Source organism: Eubalaena glacialis, chromosome 2, assembly GCF_028564815.1.
Source record: "Eubalaena glacialis isolate mEubGla1 chromosome 2, mEubGla1.1.hap2.+ XY, whole genome shotgun sequence".
Lineage (NCBI taxonomy): Eukaryota > Metazoa > Chordata > Mammalia > Artiodactyla > Balaenidae > Eubalaena > Eubalaena glacialis.
The window spans coordinates 73,980,710-74,002,279 of record NC_083717.1 but is presented as its reverse complement, the minus strand read 5'-3'; the positions used below and the strand labels follow the sequence as shown (position 1 = coordinate 74,002,279).

The 21,570-nt window shown below is 38.5% G+C and overlaps 1 pseudogene; it reads right to left on the bottom strand.

Moving 5' to 3' along the window:
- LOC133084620 (uncharacterized) overlaps positions 1-21,259 on the bottom strand; it is a 39,839-nt pseudogene extending 18,580 nt beyond the window's left edge.
- Between the last annotated feature and the right edge of the window lie 311 nt (positions 21,260-21,570).

Sequence of the window (21,570 nt, the reverse complement as noted above, 5' to 3'; positions counted from 1 at the left end):
TTGCCTAGATGTCTTTCCCCTCCTACCCCACAGAGTTTCATTTTAATGAGGGTCTTGAGAGACCCTATGCCTTAGAGAAAAGGTGACTTCAGGGCAGGATATACTTGCTCTTACTGTGTCCTCAACAAGCGAGGCTTTCTTCCTATGCTGAGTCTGGACAGAAGTGCTGAGAAATGATTAAGAGGAAGCAACTTGTTGGGAACGTAGATATTCAGCTCTGCCCTGGAGGCTGCTCTTTCAGCCAGTGTGCCCAGTTCCAGCTCTGAGACCAGGGAGTCTTTCGACCTGTGGCAGGTTCCTGGTTCCCTGGGTCTAAGTCGCTATGCATGAAAAATAAGCCTATTGAGCTGGACTTCACAGATCCCTTCTGGTTCCTTAGTTCAATCAAACACAAAATTTAATGTTCAAAATTTTAAAACTCTCTACCCATTTATCAAGCTATCCTCATTTTTACATTCCATAACATCCTTGTATAATATGGTTACAAACCGCCATCTCCTCCTCTGTACAGTGGTGTTAATAAAAATGGCGCTTGCCTCCCAGGGTTGCTGTGAGGATTTTATTAGAAACTCTACTGTAAATTCTGACTTGTACTAAATTTAGTTATTATTATTTTGTTATTAAAGAGTCTCCTTCTCCCTTTCTTTGCAGGTGGGAAGGAAAAGATTGCTACTAATTCCAAGTTAGAAACATTTTTTAGAAGACTAGATAACCTTTGGTCTGAAGCAAGAGTCCTAACAAACCTTCACAGTAGAAAGCAGGGAAAATGTATGAGGACAGGAGAATTCAGGGAAATCTCAACTCCCCTTCTGATGCCGGGTCATTATGAGATCTCCAAAGGGCAAATGGGTCTGATAGACCATATATTCGTAGGTGTGGAAAATTAGAGGAATTCTTTAGTTCACCCATTCTACTGTTTTCCATACAAAGCTGTTCCCAAGAGTGTATTCCAGGACAGTGAGTTAAGGGCACTACAAAATAGATGGAGGCATGAGCTTCTTATATTTGTGGATTATTCATATGTGGGATTAGAAAACAATGAATTCTATAAGCAAATAAAATAAACATATTACATCAATAGATTCTGAGCATTATCTAAGAGCATTCTTAACATTAAATGAATAATACAATTTCTTCGTACAACCATTTAACAAATCTAAATTGCATTGAAAACTGAAAAGAAAAAAAAATGCCCATTTTGAGTCCCAATATTAAAATACACCAAAATATCAGTAATTCAAGCAGATTAACTAGGGAGGAAGTCTGAATTGGGAACTATTCTTTAAAGAAATGTAGCTTTAGTAGCCTCAGAAAGATAGAGAAAACAGCAAACCTGACCAAGTATGGCAAGTCAATGATTTTAGGAACTATTTTAAAAGTATAATAAATATTATCATTATAACGTGTATATTTCCACATTTCTCCCTAGTTCCTTTTACAAGAGAATAAAAACTGAGATTATATGAGATGCTCTATATGTTAGACCTAAGAAATACCCAGTCTTAGATGAGTGGCTAGTGAGAGGCTGAGGAAATAGTCCTCGCCTCTGGACAAAGGAAACTACTCTTTGGCAGAGACAAAGTAGAACTATAGAAAGTATGAGTGGGGATACCTACAAGTTTTCTGTTTCTATAATCTTTGAGCTCAGGCAGTCCTCAGCTCAGCTCTTGTTCCATTGGTTGGTACACTGATGGGGAGCCAAACAATGTGGTTAACTCTTCAGAGCCATGTTCTGTGACATACTGCACCCTGAATGACTCTGCATGCCAGTGTGACCTGGGGAAAATGAGAGAGTTCTCTGCTTCCTGAAAACTCTTTGCCTCTACTAAGAAGAAAGATTAACTTCTCCTGGCACTTGCCTAAAGAACCACAAATCACAAATTCTAGGAATCTGAATAAATTGTCACAAAGTAACCACGTGAAGCAGGGTCTAAAAAATAATAGACCTCTCTCCTTCACTTTACCCACAGAGGTTAAATCTTAAAACAAAACAACCCATCACAATGTTCAGGTCAACACTATAATCAATCAATGACTCTAAGGCTTGAATCAAGATGTTCGGAGATGATAAAATATGAAATGCAATGGACTTGCCATCCTAAGGCAGCCATGTCAATCAGTGCATCACATAAAAACCCATGCAGGGAAGAAATCAATGCTTCCAAATGGAAAAAAAAACACACACAACTTCCGACATTCAATCTATAGAAAGCTGTTGGGTCGCCTTTTTAAAATTCTTCCTTGAAAGAGTTTTAAAAATTATCATGCCTAAGTCAAAATTCAAGCTTAAATACCAACATATGTTTTCACAGTAGAATTTATTAGTGCAGTAACATTAATTACATATATTCCATGATCTTATTAGCCCTTGAAATTTTAGTTGCTTACATATGATTTTGACTTGTTTTAAGGACTGTGACAAGAAATAGCACTTGGATTTAGTTAATCCCCAGCTACTTTAAATAACAGGTTTAACTTAATCAAAAACAAGTAAGTGAGACTTCTGTTTGTAATCATGAGGGAGTACTTGGTACCAGACTAGCCCTGCTGTTGTAAACAACTCTCAAACTAGACAAAAATATATGAATAAGTTATTTTCAGTTGTTGGAAAACAGTGGACACATGACTCATCATCCCTGAGAGAAAAAAAATATATGTGATGATTGCCATCAGCACCCCACATTTCTGCTTGAAGTTAGTTTCTGGACAGCAAAGCAGGGAGGTGGTTCCCAAGCAGAACTCTGAGGCCTTGATAAGCTGAAGAGTTATAGACAGGAAATCAGGGCTGATGAAGTAGGTTGATTTGTAGAACAGGGCACCATAGAAGACGAAGCTGCTCAGAGAAGGAGTTCCAGAAATGTATGAAGGGATCCCCTAAGTCTTTGGCAAAATAATAAGTTGTATATTCTCAGAACATGTACTAAGGTGCACATGCTCAGGCAATATGACCTAGATGGAGATTCCAGAAGTCACACAGTGCTGCAAAACATAAGAATTTTGAACAGCCAGAGTTTAGAGACCTTTCTAAATACTCCCAGTCATTCAACTGGGCCTCTAGCCAACTGTAGTAAGATCTCATCTAGACTTGCTCTAACAAAACTTATTACTAAAACCCAAAGGTATGAAGCACCAAATTCCTTAGATTCCGAGTCACCAAAAGCACAGAGGTGAAAAAGAATGTGATGTGGACTTTATATTCTCTGTGCCTTTCTCTCGCTTTGGCTATGCCATCTCGTGGCGCCCCTCTGGTCCTTCCCTGCGACTGGCCATTGCCCACTTTAAAATTCAACCCAGGCATCTTTCTTCCTGGAAGACTCTCCTAAATGTAACCTCCATCTTCAGATTGGATTCCTTCTCTAGGTTCATGCATCTGCAAATATCTGTTTCCCTGCCCTTAATACAAAGTTAGCTTAGGTACCCAAATAACACAGGTTTGTTAATCACAATATACAGCACATAATCTAAAAACATTAGATGCATAAAGAAGGAAAATTTAACCCACAACTAGGGGGGAAAAATCAACAGAAATAGACCCAGAGATGATACATATTTTAAAATTAGCAGACAATTCAAAATAGCTATTATGTTTAAGGACTTTTTTAGAAGATGGACATAATAAGAAAACATACCTCACTGTAAACAAAGGGACACTATCTAAAAAAAAAACTGGAAGTTCTAGAGTTGAACAATCTAATCTGAAAGAAAAAATTCACTGGATGAGCTTACAAGTAATTTGCCACTGCAGAAGAAAGTGAACTTGTAGATAGGGTAGTAGAAATCATAACTGAAATGGAGAAAAAGAAGGTTGAAAAAAAATGAACAGACTCTCAGTGACATGTGGGAAAACATCAAGCCAGTATACACATAATTTGTGTCCCACAAGTAAAGAAGAGAAAAATTAGGGCAAAAAAAAGTATTTGGAGAAATAATGGCTAAAATTTACCTAAATTTGATGAAAAATATCAACCAACCGATACAAGAAGTTCAACAAAACCAAGTAAGAAAAAGACAACGAAAACCACACCTAGGGACTTCCCTGGTGGTCCAGTGGTTAAGACTGTGCCTTCCAATGCAGGAGGTGTGGGTTCAATCCCTGGTCGGAGACCTAAGATCCCACATGCCTCGCAGCCAAAAAACCAAAACATAAAACAGAAGCAATATCCAATAAAGACTTAAAAAAAAAAGGTCCACGTCAAAAAAAATTTTTTTAAACCCACACCTACATATATTAGGGTAAATTAGGTAAAAACTAGAGATGAAGAGAAAATCCGAAAAGCAAACATTGTCTATAAGGAACAATGATAAAAGCAACTACTGTCTTCCCAAGAGAAATGGTGCAAACCAGAAGACAATGGAATGATACATTTAAAACGCTAAAATAAGGGACTTCCCTGGTGGTCCAGTGGTTAAGACTCCACATTCCCAATGTAGGGGGCCCAGGTTCAATCCCTAGTCAGGGAACTAGATCCCGCAGGCCGCAACTAAGAGCCCACATGCCACAACTACATATCCCACACACGGCAACGAAGATCCCATATGCCACAACTAAGACCTGGCACAGCCAAATAAATAAAATAAATAAATAAATATTTAAAAATAAAAAAATAAAAAATAAAATGTTAAAATAAGACAACCTGTCAACCTAGAATAGTATATCCAATAAAAGTACCCTTCAAAAAAAAAAGTGAAAGAATTATCACAAGCAAACCTATACTGTAATAAATATTAAAGGAAGTCCTTTAATTAATAGATTAATTAAGTTCTATTAATAAATTAATAGAAAACTATACCAGATGGAAACACGGATCTACATAAAGAAATGAAAAGCAACAGAAATGTAAATATGTGGATAAAATATAAAAGGCTTTTTAATTTAATTTATTTAAACTATACCTAACTTTAGAAAAAATAATAAAAAGGTATTATGGGTTTATAATATATAAGTAAAATGTGACAATAATAGCACATAGAATGGAATGGGGTAAATTGGAGCATACGCTCATAAGTTAATTATAATATAGGTGAAATGGTGTAATATTAATTCATGGTAGATTGTAATGTGTTAAGAATATATATTGTAATCCCTCGAGCAAACATGAAAAAAAAGTAAAACAAAGTGGTATAGATAAAAAGCTAATCGAAGAAGTAAAATGTAATACTGAAATGTAGTCAAGTAATAAAAACAAATAGCAAAATGGTAGACTTAAAGCCAATCATGTCAATTAACTCATTAATAAAGTGGATTAAGACATTAGTTCAAAGTTAGACGATATCAGACTAGATAAAAAAATAAAGATCAAGCTATATGTTGCTTATATCTTCAAATATAAAGATACATAAAAGTTCAAAGTAAAAGATGGAAAATATTACACATGCAAACCTAATCATGTGGCTTTGTAAACAACAAAGTAGTCCTCAAAACAAAGACCAGAGATAAAAAGGGACATTTTATAATGATAAAGGGGCCAGTTCAGGGAAAAGACATAACAGTTTTGAATATGTATATATCCAATAATAGAGTTTCAAGATATATGAAGCAAAAACTGACAGAATTGAATATACCAATTCCAATTTATATTATGTTTTAACACACCTCTCTCAGTAATCAATAAAAATAGACAAAAATCAGTAAAAAAAGAAATCTGAGCAACATTATCAATTAACTTAGCCTAACTGATATTTACACAACGCCGCACCCACACAACAGCAGAACGCACATTCTTTACAAGTTAATGTGTAACTGAAGTAGACTAATGTTGAACCATAAAACATGGCTTTATAAATTTAGAAAAGTGAAATCATACAGAGTATGGCCTCTGACCACAATGGACTTAAAACAGAAAATAGTAATAAGATATATAGAAATTCCTCAAATATTTGGAAATTAAGCCAAACACTCCTAAATAACTCATAGGTCAAAGAATTCATTTTAGTAGACATCTTTCCTCAGCTGTTAAGACTATACATATATTTCTGTACCCTGATTTTTCCCTAGATATTACAACATATGCATCTTCCTCTCTTACTATAAACTCTTGATAAATATTCATTTAGCAGAGCAAATATATCTTTTTTTGAGTTTGTAATTCAAAAAATCATGTCCTTTTTGGATATACTGACTGTTTCAGGTTTTCTACAATGTACGTAACACTGCATGAATGGATTTATGCATAAGGCTTTTTCTCTCTTTCATATTATTTACAAAGGATGGTAGTAGGGTAACTAGTTGAAAGGACCTAAATATTTTTAAGGCTCTAGAAATAGATATGGAAAAATTACATTCCATTAGGGTTGCTGCAAATTACATACCCATGTAATAGTTCCTAAAGCTAGAAAGGTTGGGTTGAGGACACAGTCAAATTTCTGCACTTAGTGGAAATTTAATCTTGTGTTAAATGCTGGCTTAAAATGTTAATTTTTTTTTTTTTGGCTGCGCTGCATGGCTATGGGATCTTAGTTCCCTGCTCAGGGATTGAACCCAGGCTCCCTGCAGTGGAAGCGCAGCATCCTAACCACTGGACCGCCAGGGAATTCCCTTAAAATGTTAATTTTAAAGGAAATTTTAAAATATTTAAAACTGAATGATAATGAAAATAAATCACTTGAAAATTTGTGGGATATAAATAAAGCAGTGCTTAGAGGTAAACTTATTGTTCTAAATGCTTCTATCAGGAATGGGGGAAAGTATAAAACCACATATCTGAACTTTCTCCTTAGGAAGCTAAGCAAAGAAAAGCAATTTTAAACCAACATAAGTAAAATGACTAAAAAAGAGTAGAGTAGAAGCCAATGAAATAGGAAAATAGACCAACACTATAATAAATAAATGTAAACAAATATTAGTTCTCTGAAAATATCAAAAATGTTATAACCCCTTTAACTAGATGGATCAAAAATAAAAGAACAAAGCATAAATTACCAGTATCTAGAATGAAAGATGACATCACCACATTAAAAAAACAAAATAGTAAAGGAATATTATGAAAAACTTCACACCAATAAAGTTGATAAATCAGATGAAACGGACAAATTCCTTGAAAGATGTAAATTAGTGTAACTGATGCAATAAGATGCAGATAACCTGAATAGCCCTTAATTTAAGGAATTAAATTAATAATTAGAACTCTTCCCACAATGAGAAGTCCAGTTCCAAATAGCTTCTCAGTTTAATTTTAACAAACATTTAAAGAACAAATCAAATAGTACCAATCATACAGAATTTCTTTTGGCAAACAGAGAAGGACTGAAATTTTCCCAAACGATTTTATGAGATTAGCATAACCCTGATATCAGAAAATGAGTCTTATAAGCAAAGCACAAACCATGAACATAAAAACAAAAATATTTAATAAAATTTAAAGAAATCTAATCCAGAAATAAATAAACGGTTAATACTTCATGACTATGAGGGTTTCATACAAGGAATGCAAGGTTGGTTCAACATTAGAAAATCAAAATGAACATGGTATAACTGCATTTTTCAATTTGCTTTAATCATCCTCAGCAATATTTTGTAGTGTTTATTGTGCAAGTCTTTCACATCTTTCCTTAAAGTTATTCCTAGGTATCTGTTGTTTAGATGCTCTTATAAAATATGATTCTTTTAAATTTTCATTGGTCATTGCTAATATTTAGAAATACAATTGATTTTTGTATATTGACTTTGTAGCCACTAGTGTTGCTAAATTCACTTATCGGTTCTAGCATTTTTTTAGATTCTGTAAGTTTTCTACGAAGACAATCATGTCATCTGCTAATAGCAACAGTTTTGCTTGTTCTTTTCCAATTTCACCCCTTTTATTTTTTTTTCCTTGCCTTTCGTACTGGAAAATAAAGAAAGAAAAAGCTGTCTGGAAGGTGTAAACTAACAGTTATAGTTGGGCCTGAAATTTAACTCACAGTTTCCTGGTAACCAAAATGACAAGGGAAATATGCAGTGATATGTTACATTTCTCTCACTGTCTTTAAACAGTAACATACCAATTACTCAAGGAAAGGAAAACTTTTCCCTTGCATATAACCAGTAGTTTGACTTAATGTTTATAACTGTCTTTGATCCACAAATATGTTTTCCAAATCTCATTTTTCGTACTGTTCTATAGGTTCCTAAGACTGTTTATTTTTTTCAATCTTTTTTCTTTCTGTTGTTCAAACTGGATAATTTCTATTGCTCTATCATCAAACTCACTGGCTTTTTTCTCTGTCACAGCCATTCTGCTATTTAGCCCATCTAGTGAATTGGGGGGGGGGGGGGATATTGTATTTTTCAGTTATTAATTTCCTTTTGATTCTTTATATCTTTTATCTCTTTGCTGAGAATTTCTTTCTATTAATTTCAAGAACGTTTTACCTTATTTCTCAAAGCATGATTATATTGACTGCTTTAAAGTCTCTGTCTGATAATTCCAACATCTCTGCTTTCTTAAGGTTGGAGTCTGTTCGTTTTTCTCTTCAATGTTGAATTTTTCCTGGTTTTTCCAATGCTGAGTAAGTTTGGGTTGTATCCTGGGCATTTTGAATCCTAAGAAGGTTGACTTTCATTTGCTTTAGTAGGCAATCACCTAGGTTAGAGGTCTCGGCTGCAAGTTCTAACCTGCCTTCTCTGGGCTATAGTTATGTTATCAGTTCAGGTTTCAAAGTGTTTGTTGTGCTATTTAGACCTGTCCTGCATCTGGGCCAGAGTAGCCAGTGTGGGAACTCGGTGATGATCTACCCTGTAGCTCAGTTCTCAAAGCCTGTGGTATGCTGCTTAGGGTCAGATTCATGCATGTGTAGTTCAGAAGGGAACCCAGAAAATTCATATATAACTTTATGAGATTATTCTCTTGACATCTCTTCTTGACCTCTCTTTTCTTCATGATCTCCTCAACACTTCCAGGCTCTCTGGGCCTCTCTTCCCAGTCCTCCAGCCAGAAAGCTGGGACTTAAATTTCACTGCTCTGCCATGACCTCCCACAATGGTGTCTGCCCGAGGGCCAAGCAGTGGGAGCACACACAGAGAGAGAGAAAAAAACAAAACAAAACCGTGGAAAGTCACTCCACACTCTCGGGGCCATAGGTATTCTGGTCAGAAAGAAGGGTTTCCTCTCTTAGAATTTTAGGCACCTGTCTGGTTACCACTGTTTTCATTGTTCTGCCTGGAGATAGGGCAAGGAAAAAGGGGGAAATCCCAAAGACTTCTCCCACTTTCTCTAACCCGAAGGTACCCTTTTCCTGCTCCTCAGACCAGAAGACAGGAGTCTCTTCAGTTTTTGTTTCCACACCCACCCAGTGTGCATCTCCATGTTCGAGGCTCCTTTTGAGTCCAAACCTGTTGCTATCAGAGGAGAATAAAGAGAGAAACGTCCTCACCACCGGTTTGGTTGAACTTCAAATTCTGGTCTCCTTTCACAATCTGCCTGCTACCATTTACTTTTCAGAATCTTCCAACAGCTGCTTCATGCATTCTGCCCAGGATTTCTTATTTCCTTTAGTGGCAAAGACAGGGTAGAGTGTGTTTACTCCATATGCCATAGCACCGGAACTCGCAAATCTCTTTTTTTTTAAAAAATGTTTTTATTTATCAAACTGTTGTGAAGTATGTTGACATGCAAATATGTTATATCTCAAATTTTAACTTAAAGGAAAATACAAACGTGTTCACTGGAGCTTCCAGGTAACTTCATGTTTATTGGGCTCTCAGAATAAAGCTTCCCTGACCTTTTCTTTTAATGGAAGAGTATTCTGAGATTGTAAGGCAAGCTGTTAGAAAACTTACAACTTACAATTATGGACCTATGTAAATCTGGCTTTTCTTGATACAGTACAACCTAAATATGAAAAAACAGAAATAAAGCAGATGCTGAAACTGATAAAAGATGGCAATTGTCATCAATCACTAGCAGTTTCAAATTTCTGTGTTCCTCAAACACTTCCCTGCTCTCATTGATTAACTGTATATCAAGTACTGACCTTAAAAAAATACATTCTGCTACTAAAATACCTACCAATTTATCTGTTCAATATGTTAGTTTCTTAGGAGATTTTGACAACAGGTTTCTGCTACTTAAGAAAAAAAACAAAAAACCTTGGAGAGCCGTGATGCTAGAATGGGACACAATTTTGTTCAGGCTGAGAGTGCCCATCCCCCACCTCACAAGGGCACATGGTCCCTCACACAAATGCAGACAGACACACGAGGGTCAAGATGCCTATAAACAAAATACACTTTTATCAGTCACTAACTCTGTTGCTAAAAATCACCCCCTCTGAGCTGAAACCAAGTAGCTATAAATGTTTTCTCAAACTGAACTGAACCCATCATTCCTTTCAGCCAGGACCTCGGCTCAACAAACACAGACCCAGGGGGACTCAGAGTTCACGGAATGACAATGTTGTAAACAAACTACTTTTAAACCTAGGTGAATAGGTCTATAAAAGATTAATCATGTGCTTCCTACAGGAACTCCTAAGGTAGGAACTTGATAGAAACTACCAGGCAGTATGGTGGGAAGAAAAATGACAGTCAAGTCGCATTACCAAAAAACGACATGAGATGCGGGTGTTGTACTTGACTCAGAGGAAGGTCATGGAATTGGATTTCCTTAATGCATCTCTGTTTAAATGTTGGGGCCGTGTGCTCTGGAAACACTCTCCTGTGGATTTAGACTTGAAATATGCCCAGCAGCTCTCAGAAGGACAGGGTCAAATATCTGGGAGGTAAATGCAGGCTCTTTTTTCATGTGTCACATGGCCACGTCCCCTTTGCTGGAAAATAAACAGGTTGACTATCACTCTATTCACCTGTGTGAAGTATGGACACAGAGGGAGCATTTATCTTCCCAATCGACCTTTATCCAGGATGACGCCCTGTTCTTGCCTTGCTTCAAAGTCACCTACTTACACACACATTTCCTAGGGAGTCAGAGTCTTTTGCTTAATAGGGGAGAAGTGAGTTGGCTCTGGAAGAAAAAACCAGGAAGCTGACTTGCAGGGGACTCTGTTAGCATTTCCCGAAGCCATACGCAGACACTTCTGGGCTTCACTTCTCTCCTTCACAAGGGCACACAACCCCTAGTAACATTAATGGAAGTTTTTCACAGGCAATAAGTGCTTAAAAGTAGACCCATTTATATGCTACACTTCATGTTAAAATTTGGTGTTGGTCAGGCTGGCAGAGAGTAAAAACTCCTCTATAGTTGGAGTAGAATCAAATTCCTAGTCTTCCCTATTAAAACATCCTGTTTATTGGATTATTTCTCTAACAATCCTCTTCAAGGAACTTTGCACAAATGCAAGTTTCATGCCATGATTTACGAACCCTTGGCCATGAAATAACCTGGGTCAGAGAAAAATCCATGTGGGCCTGGATATGGGGAATGGCTTAGGAGTTGCTTGGTAGAACAGCACCCACTGGTGGCAGAAGCAGTGAGTGAGTGAGGTCCTGGGACCCTGTGATTACAGAGAGTACCAACACCAGGAAATCTACAACTTCAAATATTCCCACTCCATCATCCTAACAACGCCATTTCAGGAGGGTTCCCTCACGCTGTGTGTCCAGGAATTCTGTCTAGTGGACATTTCTATTGAACACTTGCCCAACAAAAATTTGGTTCAACTATGAAACAGGAGCTATGCTGAGTTCTTGGTAAAAGTGACTGAAAAAGACATGGGACCTGCATTCCTAAGCTTAGATTTACAATTTAATATTAAGCAAGTTCTGTGTTCAAGGTATACATGGGGTACCATGAGGACACACAGAAGGAAGTGCTGCCCAGACAGAGATTTCAGGAAAGCTTCTCCAGAGTGATGGTGTGCTTGCACAGAGTCTGTAAGGGTGACTGTGCTGGCTAAGTGAAGAGTGGAACAAGAGAATACCTGATACAGTGGAGAGTTCTGCATAACTCATGCCAAGAACTGCACATTCTTCATGCAAGCTGAAGAAGTATTGTGAGGTTACAGTGCACAGGGTATTTATGGGAGGGTGATGGTAAATGAGAATGAAAAAGTAAGCAAGGGTCAGAGCATGAGGAGAGGGTGGTGTTAATCCTATAGGCAATGAATGGGGAATATTGGTCAGTTCTAAGCAGGAGAATGCCATGAGGAAGTGTGCATTTCTGATACATCCACCCAGCAGCAGTGGAACAGGCCATTCCAGCAGAGAGGCCGGTCAGGGCTGTCACAATAATCCAGGCAAGTGGAGATAATGGTGTGGACAAAAGAGAAACAGTGGGAATGCAGAGGTAAAGAAAGATTTAGGAGCTTTAATGAAGGAACAATTTGTTTGACTTTGCAACTGCTCGTTATTGGCGTTGTAGGAAAGGAATCAATTACAATACAGATATCAGGGTTGGGGTCCTGGATGGAAGGTGGAACTAGTTCCTGAAGTAGAGCGCATGGGAGGAGAAGCCATTTTGGGGGGCGGGGGAGACTTAAAAAAAATTTTTTTTAATTTTAATGTGAGATTTATTGAGGTATAATTTACATGTAGTAAATTCACCCATTTTAGGTGTTCAGTTCTGAGGTTGGACAAACATATACAGTCGTGTAACTTCCTCAGCTGTCAGGATATAGAACATTCCCATCACCTTTCTCTGAAGTCACTCACTTTCCTTTACCCCAGATCTCGCAACCGCTGATCTGATTTCTGTCCTGACAGATATTTGCCTTTCCAGAATTTTACGTAAGTGAAATCATACAGTATGTAGTCTTTTGTTTGACTTTTCCACTTAATGCTTTTGAGATTCATCCATGTTGTTGCTTGTATCCATAGTTTGTCCTTTTATATTACTAGGTAGCATCCCATTGTATATATCATAAGTTGTTTATCTGTTCACCAGTTGATGGACATTTGGGTTGTTTCCAGTTTGGAGCTTTTACAAATAAATTTGCTGTGAATACTCAAGTACAAGTCTATATGAACATTTGTTTTCATTTCTCATGAGTAAAGACCTCGAACTGGGATTTCTTGGTTGTATGGGTTAGGATTTAGCACTATAAGATGTTGCCAAACCTTTCCATTGTGCCTGCGGCACTGCATTCTCACTAGCAATGAAAAAGAGTTCCAGTTGCATTGCATCTTTATCAGAATTTGGTATTGCTGGTATTTCATGTTAGCCATTCTAATAGGTATGTAGTGGTGTCTCACTGTGGTTCTGATTTGCATTTCTCTAATGAATAGTGGTGTTGAATAACTTTTCATGTGCTTATAAGATCATATCTTTGGTAAGGGTCTATTCAAGTTATTGGCCCATTCTTTATTGTTGTTTGTTTTAGTGATGAATTTTAAGAGTTGTTTATATATTCTGAATACAAGTCCTTTATCACATATGTTATTTGCAAATATTTTCTTCCATTCTGTGCCTTGTCTTTTTATATTTCTAATGATGCTTTCAAAGAGTAGAAGTACTTAGGTTTGACTAAGTCTAATTTATCAAACTTTTCTTTTATGTGTCTTGTCAAGGAAATCATTGCCTTGTCCACGGTTTTAGATTTTTTAATCCAATGTTTTACTATAGAAGTTTTAAAGATTTAGATTTTATATTTTAGGTGTATGATCCATTTTGAGTTCATTTTTGCATATGGTGTGAGATATGTGGGTCCATTTATTTACCTATGTATGCCTAGTTGTTCCAGCACCATTTCTTGGGAAGTTAAGAAGCCAGTTTCAAGGGGAACAAGATGAGTTCTTTTTGGTCATGCTGTGTTTGAGATGTTCTTGTCCATCTATCCACGTGGTTATATACAGTAGGCAGTGAGTCTGAAACTAAGGAAGAGATGTATATATCGATTTAGGAATATAGTCTTTGTGGTATTTGAACCCACGGGATTTAATCAGTCCTCCAATTAAAATGGATCTGGCCAAGAGAGAAACTAGAGATGCAGCATGGAGGAACAGGATAGAACTTCTTTGATCAAAACACGGTCAACCGCACACTAAAGATTTGGAACAGGACTTCAGCATCTAAATCCTACTATCCATACCTTTTATTGGAGAAGAAGAAATGAGAGACAGGATAATAACCATGGACAACTGTGAGGTTCTAAATTAGGGTAGTGGTCATGTTTGGGGAAAAAAAGTAAATAATACATATTGGATATGAATGTAACTTTGATAGGTACACACAGGGCGATATAGATGTACAAGAAAACGTTAAGGCTTAATAAAGAAGAAAATCTGGTAAGCTTAGACGGGTAAATTTTCCTATATATAGGTCTTATATTATTTACAGGCCTACAGCATTCACAATAAATGTTTAAACTTGAACGTCTATTCTCTGTGATAGCTTATAGTACAAAAATAAAGTTGTCACCCACCTGGTGCATCTAACAACAGCGAACACACTTGTGTACAAATGTTCCCAGACCTCTTTTACCTCTCTCCTATTGTTCAGAATCTTTGTCTCCTTACCTGTATGATGTGAGGATAAAGAAAGAAGGATGGTGTAGGCAAAGTGTTGGAAAGTCCTGCACTGAGTCAACTTTATCATTTGATAACTGTGTGACCAAGCCCGCTTTCTCTGTAAAATGGAGATGATAATGTCCACTTTTTAAGTATTAAGCAAGATAATATATGAAGAAAGCTGGGGTTCTAGTAAGTGCTCAAAAATGTTTCCTGAGCAGAACTGAATTGAAATGATTAAAGTACTGTTGCTGTGACAAAGGTATAAAGTATTTGGTGGTGTAAAACAGCACAGAGAGGAAGAGAAAGCCTCTGGGTATCTTCCATCGCCCATTCCAGATTCACCTTTCACTCTCCTCCACTTGGTTGCCTGTCCTTGCAGGGTAATCTCTATGAATGTACCAAAAGTCTCCCTTGAGCCTGGCTTCTGGAGGGTTCAGAGAATAAGGCACTTGAGCAAAGGATCAAGGGAGAAAGAGTTCAGTAGCTAAGTATTCCCTGACTGGCTCCCTCCCCGTGGCGGCACCTTTCTTTGCCTGGTGTTGTATTTGGAACAAGGCTTCTTAACCTTTTCATGTCCCTTCGTTCTCTTTGGCAATCTAGTGAAGTATACAGACATCTTTCCAGATTAATAATTTTAAATTCATAAAATAAAACACATAAGACTACACAGAAAGCCAATCATGTTGGAATATAGTTTAATATATATATTTAGTTACACACAGTGTGAACTTATAGAGGCACACATATATAGTTATGTATTTGGAATATACAATACAACATATATACTTACTTATTAACACATTAAATACCAAGACAATATAATATAGGCAAGTTGAGGTTACATTTATTTTTTAAGAGGCATGGCAATGCAGTCTCTCGTTGAGCATGTAAAATCACATTAAACTCTGGGGTGACCATTGACTGACGACACGCACAAGAAGTTGGACGTGCAACTAACTTTTTGGGTTTTTTTTTCGTGCAACTAACTTTGACTTTTTGTTTTAATGATTACAAATGTTAAAAATTCTTCAGAAAGATACAATATTACAAGTAGAATTGAAGTTTTCATAGCTCACTTCACAAGATCGAGGTGAACTTCTCCCAAGAAGCTCCAAAATTTGTCAAGGCTGTTTGAAACTTCAACTGTAGTGAGTCTTTGGTCCTATGATCAACATGTCTCTCTTTGGTTTAATCCACACCTTCGATATATTTATATCAGAAAGAGAAGGATTGTGAATCCCTAACTCAACTGCAGTGCCATCAAGATAGAGATACGTTTTGCAAAACTTTTGAAGTTTCCAGGCGTCTTCTGATTTATCTTTTCAAAGAAATTGACAGAGAATTTTGTGTCTCAACTTCATCCAGAAAAAGCAACTCCTCCAGCAGTTGAAAGTTTGCAAGGACACTGGCCTTCGCTTTTTTCCTCTGTATCAGGAGCTAAAGTAAGAAAGTTTTTTCCAATTTTTCAGTAGCATCCACAATGATAACTTTAAGACCCTGAATTCAAGTATTTCTCTTATTTATATAGTTAAACCTATCTGCAAGGTAAGCCAATTCATGGACAAAAATTTTTCAGAAAGGTTCAAGAATGGGTTTTCTTTTTCTCTGAGAAAAGGTAAAACTCTGGCTTTAGTTTGCTAGCCGTGGCCAGAAGGCTCTCCTGCCAGAGACCCCTGTGTAGGAGAAAAGTTCCTCATAGCCTGCTCCTATTTCTGGACAAAATCTTTCTTAAACACTATGATTCAGAAACCGCTCCTGATAAAGTTGATGCCTTTATGGCTGTTTACCGAACTTCTTTCAGGATTGCTGTCAGAATCTAGACATGACATAAACACACGCCTGTGGGAAATGGAGTTAGTGACACAAATGTAAGGAGCCTGCAGCTTCACTATATACCAAAAGCAGATGCATCATCAGGTACATAGAAGCACCATCTGGGCAGAATCTGAAGCTTTTATTTCTAGGCAAAGTTTTGTTTTTACCGTTTCCAAAATACTAAAGGGCTTTGTAGTTTCCGAAAGGGACTCACAAAATAAGAATTCTTTAAATATATCAGCATGCACATAGGGAGCAAAACTAAGGAGCTGGATATTGTGCTAAATGCCTGTTTGCATCTGGCCATGTACTGAGTGCAAACAGCAAAGCTGCCAATTCTCAGTGACAGGCTTCAGAATGTTTTTTTAACAAAATCAACTATTCCAGACCAGATCTCGCCATTTAACAAGGGTATTACTATCAGCTTCTCTCTTCTGCTCTGGTCCACAAACCAGCCCATGTTTGTCCATTGCTTTACCACCATCTCTCCAATGGCATGGAGCTTCTTTATTTGGCAAATCCAAATGTGGAAGTATCCTACACAGAATTAAGAATTCTCATTTGAACCATCCAGTTTTTCAAACTCTTAGCAACTCTGAAAATGACTATTTTCACAAATTTATCAAACAACTGTAGACAGGAAATACTGAAAAGCATCATAGGTATCTGGAACACCAAAATGAGAACAAGTCTACCTTGACCGGCACCATCACATAAACATATGTATATAGGAAGATTACGATCATGTTTCTTCCAGCAACACGTCTAAGTACTGTTATATTTTCAAAGTAGTGATGCATAGATGATATTTTAAGATATCCACAAACTGTACTGTGTTATCAAAGATTGTGTGATTCATTCATTACAAAATCACAGGCACTACTAACACTAACATGGCTTATTAACTACATTCATGATCAAAAGAAATTCTAAAATTCAGTTAGATGTTAGTGAAAATGGAGGTTTAATTTTTTTCCCCAACCATGTTCATGAACTCCCTGAAATATATCCATATGCCAAGATTAAGTAACCTGTAGAAGGAGAAACGGCCTGAGGTTCTACTCTGTCTCATGGGAAGTAGGTAGGATGGCTGGTCAGAACCAAATTAGGAAAGTGAGAACAGGAAGCCTGAAAGAGAAGTATGGGGACAAACCCCTCAGAATGGTAAATAATAGAAAGATACATGTAACTTTAAATGCCCACCAGAGGCATCCACAGTGAAGGCAGCCTTCAATAATAAGGTAGATAAGATGACCAATCCTGTGGATGTCAGGCAGCCCCTTTCCCCAGCCATCTGATACCTTCTCAATATGCCTGCTCGTGTACAAAGTGGCTTTATTTGCAGGGATGAAGACTATGGATATTCTGAACACCACAGTCATATCCTCATCAAGGCTGATCTTGTTACTGCCAGTATTGAGTGTCCAACATGCCATCAGCAAAGACCAATGCTGAGTGACACGTATTCCCAGGGGACCAGCCAGCTACCAGGTGGCAAGCTGATTACATTAGATCCTCCTGATCATGGAGTGACCAATGATTTGTCACCATAGGATTAGACACACATTTTACGTATATATTTGCCATTCTTACCCAAACCGGTCCTGCTAAAGCCACTATTGATGGACTTACAGAATATCTTATCCAAGACTGTAGTATCCCATACGATGTTGACTCCAACCAGGGGACATATTTTATAACAAAGGAGGGCCAGACATGGGCTCACACCGAGGAGTTAATCAGACTTAAACTCAGATGCAGCTAGCTGGATAGACGTTGAATAACCTGCTAAGGATCTAGTTAAATACCAGCTGGAGAAACACCCTGTGAGGTTAGGCTACCCTCCTGCATGGTGCAGAGCATACCTTGGACCAGCAGCCTCTATATGGTTTCATCTTTACTATAGTCAGGAAGCTTGGGTTCAAGAAACTAGGAGCAGAATTGGGAGTGGTTCTCCTATTTTTTTTTTTCTTTTTTTTAATTTATTTATTTTTGGCTGCATTGGGTCTTCATTGCTGCACATGGGCTTTCTCTAGTTGTGGTGAGTGGGCGCTACTCTTCGTTGCAGTACGCAGGCTTCTCATTGCAGTGGCTTCTCTTGTTGTGGAGCACGGGCTCTAGGCATGTGGGCTTCAGTAGTTGTGGCATGTGGGCTCTAGAGCGCAGGCTCAGTAATTGTGGTGCACGGGCTTAGCTGCACCGCGGCATGTGGGATCTTCCTGGACCAGGGCTCGAACCCGTGTCCCCTGCATTGGCAGGCGGATTCTTAACCACTGCGCCACCAGGGAAGCCTGGCTCTCCTATTTCTAATAACTCACTTAAAGAATTTCTGCTTCCCATTCCTACAGCTTTGGGCTCAGTGAGTTTGGAAGTCATGGCCCCAATGAATTGAAAGCTGAGATTCCCCTGACCATTTTGAGCTTCTCATACCATTGAACAAAAAGGAATTTAAAGGGGTTATTCTAATAGCTGGTATTCATGTGCATGATCCCAACTGCTGGGTGGAAAACAGACTGCTGATACCCAATAGAAACAAAAAGGATTAGGTTTGAAATCCAAAATATTCACTGGAGTGCCTTTTAGTACTCCCTTGCCCAGTGGCCTTGATCAGTGGAACACAATAAAACCAAGACTGTCAAGGCTTCTCATCTTACAGGAAAAAGGTTTTTGGTATCCTCGGCAATAAAGTAACTTAAAGAATCCATCTAGCCTATGGGTCTGGAAAAGGGTAAAGGCAACATGGAATTGTGGTGAGAGAAAATAGCTATGATTATCAATGTGGACCTCAAGACTAGTTCAGAAGTAAGGACTGGAACATCTGTGTTTTAGGTTACTTAATATTTATTTTATTTTTTTATATTTTTTTCTTTATTTGTTTCAGAAGTTTTTTTTTTTTAATTTATTTTTGGCTGCACTGGGTCTTCGTTGCTGCGCGCGTGCTTTCTCTAGTTGCGGGGAGCAGGGGTATACTCTTCCTTACGATGCGCGGGCTTCTCATCGCAGTGGCTTCTCTTGTTGCAGAGCACAGGCTCTAGGTGCACGGGCTTCAGTAGTTGTGGCACGTGGGCTCAGTAGTTGAGGCACGCAGGCTCGAGGGGGCAGGCTCAGTAGTTGTGGCGCACAGGGTTAGTTGCTCTGCGGCATGTGGGATCTTCCCGGAGCAGGGCTCGAAGCCGTGTCCCCTGCATTGGCAGGCGGATTCTTAACCACTGCGCCATCAGAGAAGCCCCAGGTTACTTAATATTTAGTTTCTCCCTCTGCCCCCGCCCACAACTACCTTATACAAAGAATATCAGTAGTGGTTAGTGGGTTAAGATTCCCATATAAGTAAAACAACTGATGGAACTTTTGCATTTGCTGCTTGGAGAATATGAACTTTTCACACACACAAAGAATGAATGGATTCTGCACGACAAAAGGGGTGGACTGCACTTAGGATTTTCCATTTCTCCTCCAGATCCACTCTCATTCCTCCTCTACCTGCCCTGCTCTCTGCCCCCAGGCTGATCCACTTGGATCTCAACAAAAAGACTCCCATGCCCTCCGGCATCTACTTGGGTGTTGGCTAATGGGGAGCTTTAGCAGGAGATCAAAAGGGAAGAGAGAGCATCCAGAGTATTTGATTAGCTAGGCCTGATTTCTCTCCAGACAGCCTTTTATGCATAACTCTATGCTTATGGGTTTGAGTTCTGGGAACTCCTTCCTTTTGTCATCCTTTTGGATTTAGGGATGCTGATGAGTCTACACACTGTCCATTCTTCTTTGAATAGTATCTCTATTTTTTCTATTGGTAACTTTATTAAACCCTCCTGGAATTACCCTAATGTGAGTACATCCTTCGTTTCCTTTTGAGTCTTGTCTGATATAGAGATTCCCTGAGGAGGTGAATGTCAAGCTGGATCTTTCAGGACACATGGAAGATCACCAGGGCAAGGCGCGTATGACAGAGAAAAGCATCTATTTCACCAGCATTTCAGTACCTACAGGACTGATAGAGCCAAATATGTTCTAGAAACCACAACGTTTGCTGGGGCATGATCTTGGCAGAAACATGACAGAAGATGAAACTGGAAAATGCACAGATCACAAAGAGCCTCAGTGCCAAAGCACGGGATATCATCCCAGGAGGTGCAGGAAACAGAATCCAAAATTGTTTACTTCTTTTTGGCATTAAAATTTATTATCTTTCCATTCTGAAAGCCATTGCCTTTCTGGAATTAAATCAACGTAATGATTTTGCCTCCAGTGGGTAAAAAAGATAGTCACTTTAAAAAGTGCAATGACATCCCCTGTACATTTGGCTCAGAAATAACTCTTAGCCTGTCAGATGCCAACATGTTACATGGAATCATCGCAGCCCTCTCCAGTCTGCACAAAGGAACAATTTCCCCTCTTTCATCTTCCCTTCTCCATTGAGCAGCTGAGCAGGCCCCTGAGAGAATCCTGACTCTCTTGACTTGGCAGGGTCTGAGGATGTGTGCAGAATAGCATTTTTGCTTTGTTTAGAAACATCTGTGGGAAATCATGGGCATCAATATGGCATATATGGCAAGAGTTCGGGCTTCTGATACAAAGCCCTTTCTTTGGCCTGAGTGGCAGTCCCTATAATCCTCGGGATTCCTCTGGTAGATTGCTGACTATCTCCAACACCAGCTTGTTTCAAAGCACTTAGCTGGCTTTTACAGAGTTCCTGGGCTGATGTGTCTTAAGTTCCCACTGTGCTTTCCATGTCAAGCATTTCTGGACTGTTTGAATATCCTTCAAAGTATGTGGACTGTTGAGGAGGCAAAGTGTACCAAGATTTTATTAACTGACTAATCCCCTCTCTTGGTAAAACAGTGTTCATTTTTCCAAATACCTAAATGACCATCTGCATTCCATTACCTTAGGCAAATCTGCAGATTCAGGGCCCTCCTTATCACTCACATTACTAATTAGCACAGTTACTCTCTTTGAGATGCTGGACGACAGGATCAGTGTGGCATCCAGACACTGGAAGCCAAGGCTCTCATCTCTAATGTGTCCTTGGCCTCCTCTGCCGCAGAGTGGGCTTCGGCCCATTAACGGCCCTGTTTCTTAGCTGTCCAAGGACTTGACTTAATTACACTGCAAGTCTCTGTCTTCATTGGAAGTCTCCACACATGCTGTTTGCCCCATTATTACGGATTGCATTTCCTCTCTGCCGCAATGTCTCATTCTTGTCCTTCCTTGGGCTTTAGTGGCTAATAGACACTTGCATTAATTTTCATTTCTCCTGGTGCTTAATAAACATCCTCTTAGGCACTCATCCTGAAAGTAGGAAACTGTCTAGTTCAACCAAAAAGCTGAACTCCAGACTTCCTAGAACCAAAACTTGTCTCTCTATTGGTACT